This window comes from Benincasa hispida, chromosome 2 (assembly GCF_027475165.1).
Source record: "Benincasa hispida cultivar pf3 chromosome 2, pf3_genome.v1.1, whole genome shotgun sequence".
NCBI classification, from domain to species: Eukaryota; Viridiplantae; Streptophyta; class Magnoliopsida; order Cucurbitales; family Cucurbitaceae; genus Benincasa; species Benincasa hispida.
Window position 1 is genome coordinate 33,490,929 of NC_143479.1, and position 9,082 is coordinate 33,500,010.

The window sequence follows — 9,082 nt, forward strand, 5'->3', positions numbered from 1 at the left end:
CAAGGTTTAAATATAATTTTGGTCCCTATATTTTTTGGTGTTGATTCATTTTGGTCTTCATACTTTTAATACATTCATTTTGGTCCTTGTACTTTTAACTTTGAATCATTTGGTTTTGTACTTTTAAGAAGAGACTATTGTAGTCCATTCATTTCCCTTTTTATATCATTTTTACGGACCAAAGGATCCGTTTTTGTAGTACAATAACTAAAATGAATTAGAGTTGTAAGTACAATAACCAAAATGAACATTTTGAAAGTATAATATAGATCAAAATTTAAAGATATAGGAATCAAAATAAACAAAAGCCAAAAATATAAAGACCAAAAGTAGAAACCTAAACAATTAGGGAAAAGAAACAATGTTGTTAGATAGCAATAGCATGAAAATATTAGTGGGATTTATATGTGAACTGACATTAATTACAAAGCTAATAGAAAATTAACTCACATACAGTCTGGCTAAATTTTGTTCTTTTTTTCCATAAATAATTACTAACGAGAAAAAGAAATCCATATAATTAGAGAGAGTTGACACAGCTGTGGGATTTGAACCCACGCCCTTTCAGACCAGAGCCTAAATCTGGCGCCTTAGACCACTCGGCCAAACTGTCTTGTTGAGAACAATTGACTTTGTTGTAAAATAGGTGTATGATACATTTGGAAGATATAAAAATATTATTCGTACTTCTCTTACTAATTACATTAGAATTCTTTTTATTCAACAATATTGTAATAGGAGAATCAGATTTTTTACTTCGAGATTAATAGTTCAAACTTTAGGTTAATTGAGTTATGTTCTCATCTTGACGAGTTGTATATTCTTATTTATACAAGAATACACATTTAGTAAAAAAAAATATGGATTTTGTTTTTCTAAACTACTTTTAAATTTTATGGTCAAATAGTGCAAATTCTAAAAATAATATTTTTATGTTTAAGGTATATCTTCATTTTGAATTTGAAATTTAAAATACACAATGATATTGATAAGATAAAAACATTAATAAATGTAATAAATTCAATTATTTTCATTTCTTTTAAATTAAAATATGTATTTTATAATGCATTATAATTTGTATGATATTAGAAAATGATAATTATGCAAAAGTTTAAATATAACATGTTCATATAACACAATATTTGTGTTTAGCTACAAACTTTTTATGATTTATAAATATATTAAAAAATTATGTTAAAAAATTGTTAACTTTTTTTTAAAAATTTTAAAAGAAACATAAAACATGAAATACAAGTTTGTTTTATTGAATAATTATTTTCAATGGCCACCAAACAACGGACCCTCATGTATTTGGAAAACATGAGATTTTAAAAAATAGAAAAATAACGGAAACTATTTACACAAAATCAAAGAATATTAATCTTCTTTGATAGAGGCTGTTAGAAGTCTATCAATATTTATCAGTGATAGAAAGCTATTATTAATAGACATTGATAAAAGAGACATTTTGAATTAAAACAAGGATTTAGTAGAATTTCTTAAAAGAAACAAACCAGTTTAGGTTTAAATGATTTTTCAAGAAGAAAATTATAGCAAATGAATTGTGGGTAAACTTAAAAATAGCTACCATAAAGCCTTGATAACATTTGCATAAATATCAAATGGTTGTATATAAGTCATTTCTCAATGGTGACCTGAAGGAAGATATATATATGACACAACTGGACAAATTTATTAAGCAAGCTCACAAATAATCATGTGATAATTTTAACAGTACACTGTGATTAACAAGCGGCCACAGGAAACTGTCAAGAATAGCGTGTATAATAGCAAAATGAGGCATATACGGCTCAGACATATGGAGTCATGATACAGGTATTGAAAGGAAGAATGATCTCCTTGGAGTTTGTGAGGTCTGAGAGTAACTTGGGGAATCCTCTAACCAAAGACTAACTTCCCTTAAAAGTTCTTTAGCCTTTTCTTTGGGTGTCCTAACATGGATTCGATGGATAATTGTAAAATCTTTATAACTCAATTTTTTAATGGTTTGTCTTTAACATACTTGATGAAGTTGGTCATGGAATGGACTAGATGTGAAGTCTTCATCGCTCAATTTTTGAGTGGTCTATTGCGATATATTTGATGAAGTAATAAACGTAAATGTGAAGGTGTGGTTGCCTTCTATGATTATTTAAGGATATCTTTCTAGAGCTTTCACGGTGACCTAAGGTTTATGTGCATAGCCTTAAATAGAAGGTTATGTATCGCGAAATCAAGAAAATTTAAGGAGTAAAACATATTGCGAGGGTCTTAACCATAGTTATTGAAAGTTTAAAAGGCAATTCACTCTCTCTAACAAAGTTGTTGCCCTACTTCACTATTCACCAATTCAAATAATTAAGATATTGATGTTTAAGTTTGTTCTCCTATTTTTGTTCAAGAAACATGTTTTATAAAATATCGTTTTGTTTTCTTTGCAACATCAGTCATTCGTAGGGGATTGTTAAGAATGACTTTGGGCTTTTGGTACGTAGCAAAAGAAAAATGAAAAGGATTAATTTGTTATAGCTTTCTCCTTAATCATTTTAATAGCTTTATTACTGTTTATTTAAATTAATTCCAAGATTAATTAGTGAAAAAATAATTATTCAATCAGTTCTTAAACAATTTTTATTTAATTCTTCAATTATTTGTCCTCAAAAGTGATTAATTTTTTAAAAAAAGATATAGAACATTTGTCTTTCTTCATCTACTGTTTTCTCTGAGCATTTTTCATCCATTCCAATAAGTTTGTACGTCAAAGATCGGAAGTTATATTAATCTTGGGAAGGTTACATCAATTTTACTTTCAAGACAGTGAATTTATCCATAACACAATGATGGTCGTTTAGTTCCAACAATCTCAACTTCCTGCTTTCATGCCTCCGTTTTCTTCAATTTTTTCTATAAAGTGAACATTCCATTAAGAAACGGCGGCAGAAGGAGAAAAGGAAGAGAAAAAAGGTAAAGAATGCCGGCAGAAATACAGGATGTGATAGACAGTGAAAGATTGGTGTGAAAGTTAACTAAATTTCAATTCTCAATTCGAATCACTCATATTTGTTCCGGCGAACTCATATCCATCGCCGGTGTCTAGCATAGTCACGCATTGTGTTGAATACCCACGTACATTAGTCCAGCTCCGACAGCGGCACAAGTTCCCCATCACACTGCACATCCGGTGAAATCAACGAACAGCAGAAGGCGCTGCACTCCGACGTCCCTGCAAGTGTCTCCGTCGAACTATTCCAAGTGACTTACCGACGGCATCCATGGTTAGCGAAGAAGAAGTAAAAGAAAAAGAGGTTGAAGAAGAAGAAAAAAGAACAAAGAAATTTTATTTATGGAAAATTGAAAAAATGTGGTTGGTTTTAAAATCATTTAGCAAAATATAGTAGTTTTAGAATCATTTATGTTTAAAATAATAATAAAATAATAAAATATAAGGTCTCCGAATTTCGATCTCCTTTTAATTTCACCCACATCAATACTCCAATCCATACACATTAAAATTTTGTTATGTTATATTCATGGTGGAAAATTATGATTTTCAATAGCTGAATTTTCATTTTTCTCCTTATTTCGATGAAAATTTCAAATTTTCGATGAAAATTTTAATTTTTTTAATTAATTTAATTAAAAAAAAAATTTGTTTTATGGTTTTAATTTCAAATTTCATGCGTCAATGTCATTTTTTAGAAAGATAAAACTTTTTCAACGTACTACTTATTCTCATTTCTAATTTTTATCAATTTTTAATTTTATTTTCAATCCAAAACTTTCATTTATAAAGAAAACCACAAAAAAGAAACTAGTATTTATTTTTAATCTCGTTCAAATTTTTTATATTAAATTTTTCTATCGTTTCATCTAAAAATTGAATTAATGTGAGTTGAGTTATTTAAATATATTGAAGTTAAGTTATTTAATACACCAACTCATTTAGTTTATGTTTGATACTTATTTGATTTTTCATTTATAGTATTTGAAAATTAAATTCATAAATAATAAGAAATCATTATCAAATGAGACCATAATGTTAAGTTTTTTTATCCTTCCGTAGGAATTTAACTTATTATTATATTTAAGATTTTTGGTTAGTTAACTTTTAATATTTTCTTCATTATAGGATTTTATATGGGATTATTTTTGGTTTTTCTCTAATTTGTTAAATCAAATACACATTTTCCATCTTTACAGATTTTGAATTTGGACTTAAAACTCAAAATTTTCAAATTCAATGAATTGTATTTAATATAGAATTATGGTTACAAATTGTTATTTTTATCTTTGTTTTATATTTTATGTATATATGAGGTTTAGTTTAAATATATACAATGTTTTTTCACATGGAGTTTTTTATTTAATTTTTTTAAAATGAGTACAGATTTAAGGTTAGTTATAGTATATATTCAGTTACTTTGTGAATATATATTTCATATTATATCATTTTCATATTTATTAAGTATAATAATAATGCTAACACAGGATATTTAATGACATAACTTTGAAAAGAAATAGATTATTCGAAGAAAATAGAAAATGAGGAACACGTGATATATTATGGCGTGACTTTCAAAAGACTAGGGCAAAGGACATGGGGGAAAATGTTTAATAATATTTGTGTAAAATAATAAGCTATTACGCTATCCATGTAATAAATAGGAAAGTTTAGATAATTGTGAATTGGACCCCTATTATTTAGAGGTATTCGAAAAATTCGATAATCCAAAAAACCCGATCGTCCCAACTCAACTAGGGTTGGGTTGGGTTTAAATAAATTAAAATTTTATAGGTTGAGTTGATTTATAGATTCATCTAAAATAACCCAAATCAACTCGAACTAACCCGAACTTATTATTAGTTTTAAAAGATATGTTTTTTTTTTGTACTTCCAATACAATTATATATATTCAAATATTATTTTAATTTCATGATTTTTTAGATTATTTATTATCCAACAATTATAAAAATTAATTTTTAATACTATGGAAATAAATTTTCATAATATAAATGAAATTGATTTGCTAATCTTAATTCAATATGTGAATAATTAAACAACTCACCCAACCCACAAGCACCTTTATAGTATTATTAAAATACTAATAAGAGTCTATCACTAATATGAGTCTATCGTCAACAAGAACTTAACTCAACTAGATGTATGTAGCTAAGGACCAAGAGGTATGCGGTTCAAATCCCCCCACCCCCAATTTATATTTTTAGAAAATGAGTTTATTAACTAGGGGTGATAGTCGGTTCGATTTTTCAATTTAGGACCAACCAAGAACAAACTAAATCAATGGGTTTTTATAAATAATGGATCTAAACCAATGTCCAATAAAGAATAAAACTAATGAATTGGTTTTTATTTAGTTTGGTTTATTATCAGTTTGGTTCTCGATTTTTGGCTTTTTTTCCTTTTTCTCCCAAACTTTTATTTTTATTTCCATAGTTGTTTTGACAAGCTCCATAATATGTTTGATTTTTCGGTTTTTTGTTGCATTATCAACGATAATCTATCACGGACAAAATTTGCTATATTTTTCTTTTTTTTAAAATGTTATTATGCACTTAATTATTAGTTCTAAAACTGCTACTATTAGAATTATCCCTTTATTTAAAATAGGTCTTATGATAAAATCACCTTTCTCTTGACTCTCTCTTTCCAAAAAAATAATTAAAATTGGGGTTAAGTATGAATTTGACATTCTAATTCTTTTTTAAAGATTTTAATTAGTATACCTTAAATCTATACTATATCTAAAAAGGGCAAAGTAGGAGAATATTTACGTTCCCATTTTATCCCTCATATTTAGATATATACCTACTATACCCTTGGTTAGTTATTTATACGTGAACATTTGCACTTTTCTGTAAAGCATCCTTTCATTTTGTCTAATACCTTTGGTTAGTTATTTATACATGAAAAATTTACACTTTTTATTAGACATAAATTTATTATAAATATTGAAATCTTACCTAAAAATTAAAATTAAAATTTGAAAAATAAAAAGAAAAATTTTAGATTATTGAATTCATAAAAAATGGTTGCTTTTCAAATTTAAAGTTATAAGTATAACGTATAAATTTTTCAGATTACATATAATTTAATTTTTTAAATGTATCAATTTTTTCCATAAATTTTATAGAAAATACTTGATGTGAATTCAACCATTGAACCATTGCATGTACCTAAAGAACCAATTACAAGAAGTAAGGCAAAGAAGATTCAAGAAGCATTCACACTACATCTTCAAAAACTAGCAAATTCACAAGAACTGATAAATAATTTTGAGACCAAAGTTTTATATAATGTTAGTTTAATGAGTCAAGAAGAGAATAGCATGAAGATGGCACGAAAAAAGTCCTATAGTTTGGAAGATGACACGGTGGTCAAAAAAAGTGTGCAGATTTTGTGAAGAAAATTTTGTCAAGTGTGCACTGCATGGGGAAATGTGATGTCAAACCTTGTCAAACGTGCATATCTACTTTACCACCTTCTAGAGGAGATATTTAAGGCAATTTGAAGACTTTCTACATTTCTAGTTTTGCATTTTGACTTATAATTTAGTATGCAATTAAGTTTCAAGTTTCTAGGTGTTATTTTCTACAATTTACCATTAATTGCATTTAAATGACTTTTGAGCTTCTTGGTCTATCCACGACCATTTGGCTTATAAAATGGCTTGTAATATTCTTCAAAACTCAGATTATCCATAGTAAAAAGTTTGTGCTTATTCAATCCTTTGGTGTTGTCTTTTTCTTTCAAATCTTGCTTTAGATGTGATATTTAAATCAATTCATTGGATTAGTCTTGATCAAGCTAATTCTGGAGTGAGTTGTCTTAGGATCTAAGAGTGACCATCATAGATTCTATATTAGATCTAAGCTAGTTTTCTTTGTGAATATTTGCAAGGATCCTAGAAGGACCTCTAGCTTTGCATCTAACAAGCATCGCGAGTGCTTATCATTTGGTATTAGAGAACTTGTTCATCGTTCTTGACTGACTTTAGAGGTGTTATCTTTACTTTATTTCAATTTTTTTTTCTCTAAAGCAATTGCTTACATCCTGTACTACAAGACATACTACAACTTGTCTTGAAAACTTCTTCAAATCAATTCTTAGATCATTAAAATAAAAAAAAATAAAAAAAAAAAAGCGAAGAAGAAAGAAAAAAAATAGCAAAAATCCAAAGCACATGAAAGTTTCTTATCATTCATTTGAAAAAAAAAAATCCATATTTGTTTTATTTTTAGCCTAAGTTTAGTTACTTTAGTCTTAGTTTGTGAGAGTTGATCATTTTGAATTGGGTTTTATCAAACTTTTAGTGAGATTGCTCCAAAAATATAAGTTAACCCTTACATCTTTGACCTAGTACCAAAAGCCTACCCTTGAGTGATAAACACGAGTGTTCTTGAGTGAAATTGGTGAGAAGTGTGGTGAGGTCCTTTTATTACTAACTTTAAAATGTCGTAGGGTGAAGGAGTACCACAAGTACAAAATACTAATATTGCTATTCTTCAAGCCATTCAAGGCATGATGGAAATGATGAGGGAAGATAGGCAAGAAAGAAGGGCATAACAACAAAGAGTCTTACAAGAAGATGAGGGAATAATTAACTTAGTTGAACAAGAAAGACAAATTGGAGGAAGAGGAAACATGAGAGGAATAGGAAGAAATAATATGCACCCTAGACGAGAAGAAAGAATCCATGAAGATAGAGATAGTGGAGTCAAGCTCAAAATTCCACCATTTTGTGGAACGTTGGATGCTAAGGCATATTTGGAATGGGAAAGGAAGATAGAACACGTGTTTGATTGCAACACATCAGTGAGAATAAGAAGATGAGACTTGTCATTGCCGAATTCACTAACCATGCGGAAAATTGGTATCAACATCTCAAATTCGAGAGAAGGAGGAAAGAAGAGGATCCCATTGAAACTTGGGAAGAACTTAAAGAAGCCATGAGAAAGAGGTATGTTCCAAAACATTATAAAAGAGATTTGAGAACTAAATTGCAAGTTTTGAGGCAAGGAATAAAAAGTGTAGCTGAATATTATCAAGAGATGGAAATTTTGATAAAAAGAGCAAATATTTGAGAAGAAGAAAAAGACACCATGTCTAGATTTCTTGGAGGTTTAAATCGAGAAATTGCTCATATCGTTGATATATATCCCACAACTATACTTGGAAGATATGTATCATTATGCAATCAAAATTGAAGTACAATTGAAAGAAGAAAAGGAACATTTTAAGAGGTATAATTCTAAAGCTAATACCTTTTCAAATTCTAATGTTTGGAACAATGATGGTTTTGTAAATAAGGGTGAAGAAAAAGGCAAGTTTGTGGCTCCTAAAAGAGTGGAAGCCGGAAGCACCTATACTAAAAAGAATGAAGCTTCAAAAGAGGAAAGAGAGAAATCTGGTTCCATTTAATGTTGGAAGTGCAAAGGATTTGGGCACATGAGCAAAGATTGTGTCAATAAAAAAGTCATGGTCATAAGAAATGGAATTATTGATTCAGAAGATGAATGTGATGAACAAGGTGGCAGCTTGAGCAAGGATCCGAAGCGTTTGATGATGAATACATTGAAGAAGGTAACTCTATATCCTTAGTTGCAAGAAGAATACTTAATGTGCAGATTAAGGAGGAGAAAGTTTAAGATCAAAGGGAGAAGTTATTTCACACAAGGTGCTTGATTGAAGGAACCCCATGTAGCTTGGTGATTGATAGTCGAAGTTACACAAATGTAGTAAGTAGTTTTCTTGTAAAAGGACTCCAGCTCACTACTCATCCACATCCAAAACCATATAAACTTCAATGGTTAACAAACAAAGGAGAATTGAAGGTAAACTCCCAAGTTCTTATTTTTTTACTTTGGGAAGATATAAGGATGAGGTTCTTTGCGATGTAGTACCTATGCATGTGGGTGATATGTTATTGGGCCGACCTTGGCAATATGATAGAAAAGTCACATATGATGGTTTGTTGAACAAGTACACATTTACTTTGAAGGGGAAGAAGTTTACTTTGCTTCCATTATCTCCATATGAAGTACAATGTGATCAAGTGAAATT

At 28.9% G+C, this 9,082-nt stretch overlaps 1 non-coding gene across 1 annotated transcript; it reads right to left on the reverse strand.

Annotated features, from left to right (window-relative positions):
* Positions 1-531: 531 nt before the first annotated feature.
* TRNAL-UAG (transfer RNA leucine (anticodon UAG)) lies at positions 532-613 on the reverse strand. Its single transcript has one exon. It is a non-coding gene; the product is annotated as a tRNA-Leu (tRNA).
* Between the last annotated feature and the right edge of the window lie 8,469 nt (positions 614-9,082).